Here is a 13,733-nt window from a genome sequence, read left to right on the forward strand (position 1 = left end):
GAATGAAGAGAATTTTGAAGCATTTAAAAACTGGCTGAATTTTTTTTTTTTTGCAGAGTTTTGCAAGACATTCACAACTTAAAATGCCATCTTTTTTGCCACATGGGAAAACACTGATCCTCAGCAACAGGAGAAGAACAAGGCTCAGAGTTACAGCACTGCCATTGTTAAGAGATAAGCTTAATAATCATAATCATCACTTGATATTCCAGTTAATGCCATTGAACATCCTTTCTCCAGAAGTTTGTAAACTGAAACAGCCCTTCTGCTTTTCCTATTGCAGTGCAGCTCCTCTGTGTATTTTAGCTCAAAGCAGGAACCTGATCCAAATTTAACATTTGTCAAAACACCAGGACCTAAGCCCTGGAAGGTCACACCTGCAGGTGGAATGGCGTGTTTGCCCAAGAGAGAAATGGAAGAGCAATGGGGAGTCATTTCCAGTGCCACAGCCATCCTGCTCTTCCTTGTGTCCTCCCTCCCTTGTTTCATGAGCTCCTGCAAAGGGGCAGTTTGGGAATGGGTCTTGTCAAGAAGGAGAGCTGCCTAAACCTTCAAGTACCCTTAAAATTGTCTTTGGAAATGAGTTCACACTGCTGCCATTATTAGCTCAGAAGATCTATCCAATTTCAGGCTTTTCATGCTCATTAATTAACAGGTGACCAAAAATGACATTATCAAAGTCTGCATTAAACTGCTCTCTTTGTCTTAGGATGGTTAAAGGTCCCCAGATGGAATTGAAAAGGCCACCTGTGTTACAATATTATTGTTAATATTTTTTAAGCAGACACCACTTTGTCATAGACTGGATTCAAAGCTCGATCCCACAGTCACACACACAAAAGAATAGCTGCCTTTTTTCCTCTTTCAAATTGTTGATATGAAAGGGACAGGACAAAGTAATTGTTTAATCACTGGCACATTGCTTTAAATCTCATTCTCAGCACACACAGAGAAAACAAAAATGGCTGGAAAGGGCATGGAGGCATTTGAGCTGATTGATAGCAGGTCAGCAGCCAATGCACAATGGATAGAAAATGGAGCACATCAAGAGACCACCTCTGAAAAGCATTGCATGAAGTTGATCTCAACAAGAGGGATGGTTAATGCAACAACAAGGTGGAAATACCAGTCAATATTTTCAGGGTGGAAATACCAGCCAGTGTGCAATATCATGAAATGGATTGCATGGGGACAGAAAAGGTGGGAAATTGAGGATGGCAAATATTTTTGCTACTCTTTAGAGCACTCAATTTGCAGCAATATTTACCTATTTTAATAAATGTTATGCTCCAGAGGTTGACCCTTTCAATTAAAAAAGTGGCAGAAGAGGCAGTCCCTGTGCCCTCAGTGGGGCGGGCAGCACCTCCTGATTTCCAGCTAAATTCCTGTGACCCAACAGCACAGGCCAAGTCCATTCACACAGCAGGTAACTCTCCACATATCTGATATTCTGCACCTGCTTTGCATGCACTGCACTCCAGCCTGGGCAATCCAGCAGGTCCCAGAGAACAGGAGGAGGAGAGTCCTGGTGGTTATTGCCCTCTCTGAGGTTTCCCCACCACCACTTCAGCAATTCTCTCCATGAGGATTTAACAGCCTCTCCTGCTCCTGGGACATGCATTAGAATTTTAAGGTAAATATTTAATGTTTGCAGATGACAGGAGAGCACGCAGCTGAACAGATTATAAAACATGGTAAAGTTTAGAGCAGCACACAGCAGAGTAGGAGCTGGCACCCTGGGAGGTTTGTGAGGATAAGGAGCCCCCGGGTTTCTGATTGCCCTCACTGGAGTTCTGTGTCAGAGCAGCATGAAAGAGCAATTTAAAAGTATTTAAAGTGTGCTCTTAGGTGCTGGTTAGAATGGGTACTGGAGGAGAAAGTCACTGTCAGCAGCTGGAGAATTAACAACTGACAGAAGAATCACAGAATTCTGGAAAATCCCTGGAAGTGCAGCTGGATAAATGTGGGAATCTGGGGGATAAATCTTTTACTTTTTTTTGGTTTTTTATGATGTAAGCTGTTACTGCTGAGGGCTGCAGTCCCAGCCACCTTTCATATCCACGTGAAGCTCTGTGGGCTGCCAGGACCGGAGCCCTTCTCCAACACTCAGATCAGAGAGCCCGGGTTAGAAGGGAGCCACAGGCTTTCATGCATGTAGGAAATGGGAGCTAAGAAGTTCCCTCACATTAAAGTTCCTGTGAACCTGCTCCTGTAGATGGAACCAATTTGGCTACTTACCAAAACAGTATCAGAATCTGCCCTTTGATTGCCAGGCAGAAAAGATCAGGCAGCTCACTGACTGATCCAGTGATTTGTTATGACCTAATTGTATATTTAGATGTAAATGTTGCCTTTGGATTTGCCTGTGAGGGCAAAATCTGACCCTTTCCTTTTTTTTCCAGCTGAAATGAAATTATGCCTAAGTAACACATCAAAAGAGGCAGGAATTTGCAGTTGGCACCGTTTAAGGATTCGTATTATCTATTGATATTACATTAATTAGATATTCCCCCTGCTCAAATGATTCAAATATTTTTTTATTTTTTCAGGACTGAGAAAAGGAGCGTGGCTTGTACTAGAAATGAAGATGTGATACAGCATTCAGCTGCAGCTCTTTTCTTTAACCTGTCTTGCACGAGTGGCAGGACTGGGAGAAGGCTTGGCTAAGAACACTCCAAAGCAATACATCTCTATTCTGAGATTCAGTGATTTCGTAAGGACAGTTGCTTCTTTGCAACATTCAGCAAATTATATTCAGGATTGGGCCTGACAAGCCTGATTTTATGCAAGGAACTAAATGGGCCAAGAAATGAATTTTATTGAGAGCTACCTATGTAGGGATGTCAGAAATCCACCATAAATTCAGGCATTCCTTTAATACAGCTGAACTTTGCTGCTGAGTGTGAATGGACAGAGAATTTCAGTCCTGGAGCTCAATTCAATAGCCTGTACAAGCATTAATGGTATTTCTTTGAAGCACAGGGAGACTATTCCACAAGTAGTATTTGCCCCATTTACAATAAACCGCATTTGCATATTTTAGTTGGATATCTGGCTACTAACAGGGAATATTTACCATCAAAAATAAATTACCCTTTCCTGAAAGGGTAAGGTAAAAAAGTAAAAGGTAAAAAGGTAAATCAATTGTTCTGATTTAACAAGTTAAATTTTTTAGAAATCACCTGGAAGTTTAAGAGCCTCAGAAAATTATCACAGATCACTAATGTTATCTTTTGTGATGGCTAACTATTTCACTGTGTTTTTATGAAATTATGAGGGTCTTTAGGAGCAAGCTGCAGCCTTACTCCCCAGCCACACTGGTTTTGTTTTGCACCCAAAGTGCAGGGAGAGCAAACAGTGTCAGATGAGCCAGGGCTCTGAGCAGCCATCCTGACAACTCCATCCCACAGTGCCAACATGCCAAGGGCTCCTCCTGGATACCCCAAGGGTCAGGGCAGCTCCCAGGGCTGGATGGGAATAGCCACAAAAGGGATGTTTCTCCAAGAAAATAAGGGAGGCAAAGGACCAGGAAAGAGGGAGAGGACTTGAGGTGCAGAGGGGGATGCTGGAAGAAGTCAAAAGGGAAATGCAGAAGGAAAGAGGATAAACAAAGCCATGGGATGTGTTGGTGGCAAGGAAGGAAAAGACAGGAATATGAGCTGTGGGTGACTGAGGTTATACCCAAAATCAGATTTTCAGTCTCTTGTTTTACCCAGTCCCATAAACACAGATTGCTCCGCCATTCCCCTGCCAGACTTTTCCCAAAGAGATCCCCTCCACTACACCCAGAGGCACAGAGGCCACCCAAGCTCTTTTGCTTCAGGCCTAACCCTCTGAGCAGTTCCTTTCCGTGCCAGCAGTTTGCCTTTTTTCCTTGTTTTGTGTCACACCATTAGGTTTCTGCAGCAATGTGCCATCCTCAGGTGGGACAGAACAAGGAGGGGAAATCACCAGGAAGGATCCAGGTGAAACCATCACCTTTTACAGATGCTTATTTAGGGAATCCAGAAAGCCACAAGCAGCCAACTTTAAACAACAAACAATAATTTTTTTGCAGTGCTCCAGATCTGGAAAAGCCTGAAGGATCCGAAAGTATTTTTGGTTTTTTATTTGTTAGATCCAAGGAGACAAGCTGTTATTTTATTGCTCTGTGTAGATGCTCCTACTTTGATGGACAAAATGTCTGGCACAATCGGACCACAAAGTGACATAAATCCCAACAGAACAAAAATATATCCATTACCTACAGTATGCCTGGAATCAATCTCTGTGAGGGATGATTATGGTATTGACCTGAGATCTGTCAGTGCAGTTTCCTCTGAGAAGTCCCTGGTGCTTGTAGACAGAACCCCTGAGGGGGTTATCTCTCATGCACACCAACATGAACTGAAGAATAAAACTTGCCTCATGTGTGTGCTTTGCTCTTCATAGCCAGATTAAAACCATTAATGGCTGTTGGATTAGTAGCTCAATGCAAGTTGTGTTAAAAGCATAAAGGAAATGAATATATATGGAACAAGGAATCCATGTCACCAAGTCCTCCATAATAAGCAAGTCAGTCCATAATGCAAACTTTCACACCTCAGTGCTCCATGTACCTGGATAAACTTCAGCAAATATCTGCATACATTTGGTAATTGGGATGGCAGCAGCAAGGAAACAAGTGCTGGACGGGGTAAACCAGGAATCCCTTAGTGCCTAATGCATTGTAGTGTTTGTTACAAAGACCCTCACTTCACCTGGAATTAATACAAGCAGGTTTTTTTGGTCTCTGGGGAAGATGCATCCAGTTTGAGTGCAGTAATTGCGCGTGGATTAGTCACCCAGAATTGCCTGCAAAGATCACATCATCACCCAGACCCAAAAACCCACCCAAAGCTAAGAAATTAATTCACATACAGTGCCAGAAGGAAGAAAACCCTACAGAACACAACCCTTGCCATGTGTGGTGTAGGTGAAGAATCATCCTCTTTATCCCCTGGACACCAACCAAAATAAAGTCAGGAATTTCAGTTTGCTGCTGACTAACAGGATTAAAGCCAGGTACATGAAATTTGAGAGTGTCTCCCAACACTCAAGGCTCCTTTGGCAGTTTGTTTATCAGGACAGCAGTGAAACCGCATTTTGAGAGGCAATAAAAGAAGCTGAACACCATAGCCCTGGGCCTCAATGCAGTCAGGCTGCATCATGCCATTTTCTCATGCACCCAGGGAAAAGGAGATCAGCTGAGCAGGCCACAACAAAGTGCTCAGCAGAAAGGCATGAGCTGCTTCAAGGAGATAGAAACATAAAAGGGAAACTCAGAGTCACTTCCTCTGCTTGTGACACTCATTGTTGCTGGGCTGGCTGGGACCTCGCCCTCCAGAGCTGTGTGAGAAGCCCTTCTCTGGAGGTTTATCAGCACTTTTATCAGAGATGGAGAGCCACAGAGAGGAGAGGCTCAGAGTCAGGAGATGGCAAAGCTGTGCAGCAACCCCAGAGCCCTGTGCTCTGTCAGAACAGGGCTGAGCATGGGTGGGAGCCCCACAGACACCTGGCAATGCCAGACTGGGGCTGCTCCCAGACCTTGCCAGAGTGTGCCCCTGTGCTGGTGCCCACAGGGGTCCCAGGATGAGGGAAGAGATGAGGATCTGGCTCCATGTTTCAGAAGGCTTGATTTATTATTTTATGGCATATATTACATTAAAACTATGCTAAAAGAATAGAAGAAAGGATTTCATCAGAAGGCTGGCTAAGCATAGGAAAAGAAGGAATGATAACAAAGGTTTGTGGCTTGGCTCTCTGTCCGAGCCAGCTGACTGTGATTGGCCATTAATTAGAAACAACCACACGAGACCAATCCCAGATGCACCTGTTGCATTCCACAGCAGCAGATAATCAATGTTTACATTTTGTTCCTGAGGCCTCTCAGCTTCTCAGGAGGAAAAGCCCTAAGGAAAGGATTTTCCATAAAAGATGTCTGTGACAGTGCCCCTGTGGCTGATCCCGTCACACAGCTCAGGCTTGGAGGCCACACTTCTGTTTTTAACAATCAGTGGTTACCCAACCTCACCCTGGGGAGAAGCATTTGAAGAACACCAGGTTCCTTTGCATTTGCATTTTTTAGAACACTTCAAGTTTGTCTCAGAAGTTTTATAAATTAAAACATTTGCCACAGAGACCAGAACTGCTCATAATCAGCATAAAGATGTATAACTGTCCTAAACTTCTACATAAAAAGATGAGTTTTACCTGGCATTCTGCAGCAATTCCAAGTTTTAGCATTATGAGAGTTTAAAGGATGGGACATGGATTGCACATTACAGTGTCTGATGCATTACAAAGGGGTTTCTCAGTCATTTTGTAGTACATCTGCAGTCAAGCTGGGACTATCACTCCATCAAATTGGAATAAATAAATATTTTGCATGCTTATAAGTGCCCATAAACAAAGTCAACCATGCACTTCTGTATAAGAATTCACAGGATTTTTCAGGCAGGGGTTGATTAACCACAGGAAATTGCAGGAAGGACACAAATGCTCCCATCCCCACTCTGCAGTAAGTGCAACCTGCTCTGCCCCTGCCCCAGCACTCCCAGGGAACATCCCACACAGCACTCACTCCCATTCCATTCTATTCCATCCTGCAACTGCTCTGGGCTCTGCAAGATCCAGCCTCCATGAAATATTGAAGAGATGTGCATGCAAAAACAAAGGTAACTGCCATCAGGAATGGCCCAACAAATTGCTTTAAAAGACAGGAGGTCTGCATAATGGTATTAAGGAAAAAAAAAAAAACCAAAACAAACCTTCAAGGAGAAAATCATTCCAATATCTTAAATTTGAATCTGATAGGATAGAAAGCCCATGAAATTATTGCAATAATCATCACTGCAACAGATGTGGGGACAGGCAAAAAACCAAACCTCAGGTTGTATGGGAAGGGCTGAGGTAGCTCAGCTAGGGCAGCACAAAGGCTGCTCCTGTTTACCAAGTCCCCTATAAATCTCATCAAGCTGATGTTAATTTCAGGAGTGTTTTAGCACAGCTGGGAAAAATTCCTACCATAGAAACCTTGGCTTTACAGAAATAGGAGTTTCTGAAGTATGCTAATTATTTTATAAGTATACAATGACTGGAAATACTTTAAAGGCAAACAGAAACAAGAGTGGATTGAAGCTGTGGGTTAAAAATGAGATGCAAGACCTTTCAGTAGGAGCATGCAAACATTTTCAGCACAGATTTGGATGGTTTACTACTTTCTGCTTCCTCTATTCTCCCCCTCTACAAATTGCATCAAAATTTAGTGAAAAAAAATGTACAGGAAAGGAAAAATAATTATGGATACAGTAAGACAGAAAACACTTAGTGGCCAAAAAAAATACAAAGATGCCATTATTACTATTTATATTGCGTTAGCAATCACAAAATAATGCCCACTTTACAAACACTGAGATACAATCTCATCCTAAAAATAAGTTTACATTGGAAATGAATGAGCAGGAGGAGCTGGACCTCCTTGCTGGGCTGGGTTTAACAACACCTGTGGCTTTATCCAGCACTGAGAGGTGCAGGCAAACAGGGGAGCTCTGCAGGGGTACAGCCACGGCTTTATGGCACGGCTCTTTCTGCATGGAAATACATTAATTCAGAGATGTGATGCTAGTTCTAAAATACTTTTAAGCTGCTTTCATATTTTAAACTTGTTTCTTCCGCGCTGCTGCTGGAGAAGTTCTCCAAGTGCCTACATTTCTATAGGCTCTAAAGCGGAGTAGAAACAAATTCATTTAAAAGAAAATTTAGACATTGTCCTGAGGATTGCCCTCATTACTGAGGCTGATCATGCCCAGCAGCCTTCCACTCCTCCCTGAGCCATAACAAACCCAGAATGACAGCACAGAGGGACTCCTCATACAAAGTGTCTTCTCCTTTGCCTAACCACCCAAACATTGCAGATCTTGGAGAGTGGTTATTTGGAGAGCAAAAGAGCAAGAAAATGATTGCAGGGTAGATAATCTCATCCTTTCCCTCATGTTGGCTTTTCCAGGCCAGTTATCAATATCATCTGCATCATCTGAAGCAAGCTGCAATCCAGTATGCTGGAAACTCAGCAGGAATACACCGCAGGAAAAGAAAGGTCCAAGCAGAAACTCACTCAGGAATTCTGTCCAATGGGACTGGAGGCTTTGCAGTGCCACTGCAGAGTGGGGACAGGGTCCTGCTGGGGCAATTCTGCCCTATGAACACCACGAGTGAGATCTGCCCAAGGTCAGCGCCCTTGCTGGGAGACAGCTGCTGATCACAAATGCACAGAAATCAGAGATCACAAACCCCAGGCTCCTCCCTCCATCCAAACTGCAGTTTGTCCTGGTTCTGGCTGGGAGGGAGTTAATTCTCTGCCCAGTGGTTGGTGCAGAGCTGAGTTTTAGGTTCTGGCTGGGATAGAGTTAATTCTCTGCCCAGAGGTTAGCACAGTGCTGAGTTTTGGGTTTAGGCTGAGAACAGGATTGAGAGCACTCTGCAGTTTTAGTTCTTGCTGAGCAGTGCTTACCCCAAATCAAGGAATTGTCAGTGCCCTGCCTGGGAGGGGCTGGAGGAGCACCAGGGCACAGCCAGGACCTCAGGAGGAAAGGTGGCCAATGGTTCAGGAACACCCAGCATCACAAGTGAATTTTATTTGCATCTCTTGTTTTCCTTGGGGTTTATTTTTATCTCTTTCGTTACTTTCCTTTTCATTACGGCAATTGATTTTTCACTTTAATTCAATTATTAAACTGTTCTTAACTCATGAATTTTCTCACTTTTCCCCTTCCCAGCCCCACTGGAAGGGGAAGGGGAGCCTGTGCAGTGCTTTGTTGCATCTGGGGTTAAACCACAGCCAATTCCCTGCTTGCTCCTTGGCAGCACCTGGAGGAAAGTGGAAGCAGAGTGACTGCTCAGATGAGATGATCTTCAATGTCCAAACAACAACCAACGTAAAATTTCATCCAAGCTACACCACAGGGCACGTTTTCAGCATTTTGTTGTGGGGGGAGATGATGCTTGGGGAGTTAACTGCAAAACTCCCATTATTAATAGAAGCCACACAGCTAAATCCCCAGAACCTATAAGGAAAATATTGCCTTCCATTTCTGTCTGGTATCACTCCTGATCTGTGCTGACAGCACTCTCATCATGAATAACATTATGTCAGGCTGCCCAATGATTCCTGAAACTGTCAACAACGTTTAAAGTCAACTTCTCCAAACTTTTTAAAAGTTAATCATCTTCACTCTGGAAGCATAAAAGTTGAATGCAACAGAAAATGTGCAGATTCACAGCAAGTTTTATTGACTTGCTGGCCAAAGCCTTCATCTGGCTGCTGAACCATTTACATACAACAGAGCACTATCTATAGAAAGGGTGTCCTTAAAGGCCAGAATATACATGAGATGGCAGAGCTGAGGAAGTGTGCAGAGTAGTGCACAGTGTGCTTGACTTTTACACTAAATTATAACAGCCCTCAGTCAATCCAGTGTCTGCAATCAGCCCAGTTTGGGGAGTTTCACTGTAACACCATGTACAAATACAGCTGAGAAGGAAAAGCTCTTGAGAGGTTTTGATTTCCTTGTCTTCTTCTCTTGCAATCTTACAATGCCACATTTTTCAAACATCAGTCCTTCAATTTCCCTCTATTTATTTATTCTTTTAATTACTACTCATCAATGTGATGAGAAGTTCCAGAGGGAAAGGCTGAAGAAAGAGCAATCAATGTGCTCTTTACAGCTGAAAGTGTAAATTTTCTTCACTAGTCCCCCCTAGGCAGGTCCATAGGGGGCACTAGCAAAGGAAATACCTTTCTTTCTGAAAGGCAGCCAATCAACTTTGCATTTTTACATGACTCAAAAAAAAAATACATTTATGAATTGTTTCTAATTGAGTCCCAGATAAATGCTGTACCCACTTTAAACACCTGTGTTTAACATCCTTTTCTTGTTAATTTTGCTCTTCCCTTTTTGTCTAAAGGGGTGTTTTCAGCAATAATGACATTAACTTGTAATCCAGACCTCTGAACTATTGACCTACACACAGCCAAGATTGCAGGAGTTGATCCAACCTGAACTTTCTGAATCTTCTATTAGTCTTCATTACTCACAAATCTTCCACCCTGTGCATCTCCCAAAGCTGCAACTCCTTCAATCAATGATCACATTAGATCACATTGGGATTCACTTTTAAAAATTGAGATTTACTGTTAATGCCCAGCTGAATGCACTGAAGAAGTCCAGAAATAAAAAAGTCAAAGAAAAAAAAGATGCAGGAATCATTATTTTATAATACCAAGACTATTCTGCCAAGTGTGCATTTTGGGGTTTAATTTATTATTTTCAACATATTTTCAATTGTATTTATTAATTGTATTAATTTATTATTTTCAAATTATTATTTCCAATTGTATTTGCTGGCAACACATCTGTTTTACTCTCTGCACTGTTGAACTGAAGGATTTAACAAAGCAGCCAACAAAATCTCTGTGCATTGGACTGAAGTCCTCCTCAAAGACCCCTAGTCCATATTTTTTATAAGAAATATAAAAATATATAATATATAATATTATATAAGATGTATAATATAAAAACTATAAAAAGAAATCCTCAAAGACCCCTAGTCTATGTTTTTTATAAGAAATATAGGATGTATCTGTCAGCCTCTCTCAAGAGCTAACAGGGAACAGCTCCATTTGCAGAGGAGGGCACAATTTTTCTGCTGGTTCCATATTAACCTGGGAAAGCCATTAAACCACAGATATTTCCTCAAAATCTCTTTCTACTGGTCCTTTTCACTTTTGAAGTAGCAGAAAAAAGGATGAAGCAGAATGGAGAAAGAGTCTCATGGAATGCCCACATGATAGGGCCTGTCTTAAGGAAAGCTCTTATCTGTAAAATATTATTCGGTCATGAGAATCTAAAGATAGCTCACAGAGAAAACACAAATGGCACACAAAAGCCCTCTCATTTTGGGGCAGGATAAAATAAAGCAAGGAAGAAGTACAAGTGGTCAGAAACTGTTTGCTTTCAAGTCCTCTCAAGCGCCCCCAGTCAAGGCATTGATGTGGTGTGGCCCAGAAAGGGACAAAGCACAAGGAGATCTCCAGCTCATTTGTGTATTTGTGTGTGGAACACTGCTGCCTTAGACTGGACATTGATTCCTAAGGAAAAGGAGGATTTTCTCTCTTTTCCTCCCTCCTTTCCTCTCCGTGGCCAGAGAGCTGTGCTGGTGACAGGAGGTCGCTGATGAGCACCAGGTTCTCTGACAGCCAAGGTGCACCAATAATTCTGTCATCTCAGGGCACCCAGCCACTGTGAGCATCCCCCATGTGTGCCAAAAAATGCACTGATGTTCAATCTTGTACCAGGTGAATTCCCTCCATCAAACAGGTACATCTGACATTGTCCTGAAATGTGACTGGAATGTGACTGAAATCCAGCCTAGGCTGTTCACCAATGCAACTACCACAAAAGAAAACAAAAAGATAAATATATAGAAAAAAATAATTTGAGCGAGGGTGATAACAGCACTGGACCAGGTGCTTAGAAATGGAACAAGATCCTGAACAACCTGAATAAACTTCCAGCTGCACCTCCTCTGAGTGAAGGGTTGAACCAGATGGCTTTCAGAGGGTTTGTTCCAACATAAATTCTGACTCTCAGTGTGGTTTAAATGGCCAAACTGCCCACTGCTAGTGGCTACTTGAGGGCTGCTGAAGTGGCAAACATTTGTCATGGATCCCATTCTCCCAGGGAAATTTCTCATTAAGGTGAAGAGAATTTAACAATTAAAATCGTTTAAAGTGCCAAACCAAGAACATGAACTAGTGTAACTTGTCCCTCCAAGTTCTTCACACCTCCTCAAAGTCCTATATGAAAAATAATTACCAATTCTTAGAATAAACACAGATCTTCATGCTTCCAGTGATTATTCAGAAATTATTTTGTTGCAGGAGCAAAGACTTTGTTTGCAAAGATGAAAATTCATTCAGGGGTTGCTTCAAGCTCTGCTTGAATGTTTAGAGCAACTTTTATGCAATCTGACATTCCAAATAGAACTGACAGTAATGGACTGGAAACACAGGGAAACCGTTACAGAACAGAGCAAAACGAGTTTCAAAAAAAAGGGAATTTAGGAGCTAAATTTCTTTAGGTGGCTCTGTTGAGGGACTGGCCAAACAGAAACCATTTGAGAAGCTTTCACACTAACAAGATGACACTCTGCACTGCTGCAAACCCAACACAAAACTTGAGATGTGAAGCTGGAGAAATATTCCCCTCTGACTTTTGTTTTGTCAGATCTGATGGAGCCAAGCAGACTTCCCAGGGAGCAGCAATGAGGATGGAAAGGCCTCCCAGGGAAGGGAGGAGTCCCCAGGAGAAAGAGAGGTCCTGGAGCTCTGGGGACCTGTCACAGACATCTTTTATGGAAAATCCTTTCCTTAGGATTTCTCCTCCTGAGAAGCTGGGAGGCCTCAGGAACAAAATGCAAACATTGATTATCTGCTGCTGTGGAATGCAACAGGTGCATCTGGGATTGGTCTCATGTGGTTGTTTCTAATGAATGGCCAGTCACAGTCAGCTGGCTCGGACAGAGAGTCTGAGATACAAACCTTTGTTATGATTCTTCCTATTCTATTCTTAGGTGGCCTTCTGATGAAATCCTTTCTTCTAGTCTTTTAATATAGTTTTAATATAATATATATCATAAAGTAATCAATTAACCTTCTGAAACATGGAGTCAGATCCTCATCTCTTCCCCAGTCCAAGAACCCCTGTGAGCACCATCACACTCCTCCTCTTGAAAAGTACAAAACATCTAAATATGTCCTTAAAAGTGCACACCAAGACATTGCTGTGGGGACAATAAATGCCAGAATTGACCATAAATGCTCCACCCTTTATGCTGGGGCTGAAGCAGACATTGACCTTTCCTGAGACTTTAACAATTCTCTGTGAATATTCTTCTACCTCTGTAGCTTCAGCATTCAGTAAAGCTCTTGGTCACTCTGCAAATGTTTTCTAAATTATTTTTTTTTTTTTGATTCTTGATTCCTGGCCTCCTTTTTTTTCTTTCCTTGATAATTCTGAGCTGGAGATAATGCTCTTTGGTGACCAAATGCATGCATAGCACACCGCAGGAGGAGCAATATGACTTTATTTATGTTATGATGTCTGTTTAACAAGTGATGGGCCCCATTACTTGTCCACACCCCATCACTTTTCCACAAGATGCAAGAGCAATGCAGGCCAACAAAAGTGACTAAATTCCCACTCTCCACCCATCTCTAAGAACAGGAAGGCTAACTCTAGAGTCTCCTCAAATTATCATGTAGTTTAAAGTAACACTTTTAACTTGTTATGTGGAGTAATTCTGGTTCTTTCTAATAATGGGTGAAGATTTCTACCCCTCTGTCCCTTACAATTTTGGAGCATTCTAAATTTCTGGTTTCTCCAGAACTAAAGTTGCTACTAAAATAGAAAATTGCCATTTAAAAAACTTGCAAAATATTCCTCTTCCTTTATTTATACTGCTGAATATCTGATTGATACCTCACTCTCCAAATCTTTCCCTCACACAGTGCCAATCTTGTGCTGAAGGGTGCTGTCCTTCTGCTTTTTGCACACAGATGACACAGAGCCATTTTTCCTCCCTCATCTCATTTTATGGCATTGCAGAATTACTGTGGATGTTCTCCTCAGAGCTTGGAGGACTGGGCTCATTGT

General features: G+C 42.3%; 1 protein-coding gene across 3 annotated transcripts in view; it reads right to left on the bottom strand.

The window, feature by feature from the left end:
* Positions 1-13,733, bottom strand: part of SOX5 (SRY-box transcription factor 5) — a 592,640-nt gene that overhangs the window by 295,156 nt on the left and 283,751 nt on the right. The gene's annotated exons all lie outside the window — the stretch shown is intronic.

This window comes from Zonotrichia leucophrys, chromosome 1A (genome assembly GCF_028769735.1).
Source record: "Zonotrichia leucophrys gambelii isolate GWCS_2022_RI chromosome 1A, RI_Zleu_2.0, whole genome shotgun sequence".
Taxonomy (NCBI): Eukaryota; Metazoa; Chordata; class Aves; order Passeriformes; family Passerellidae; genus Zonotrichia; species Zonotrichia leucophrys.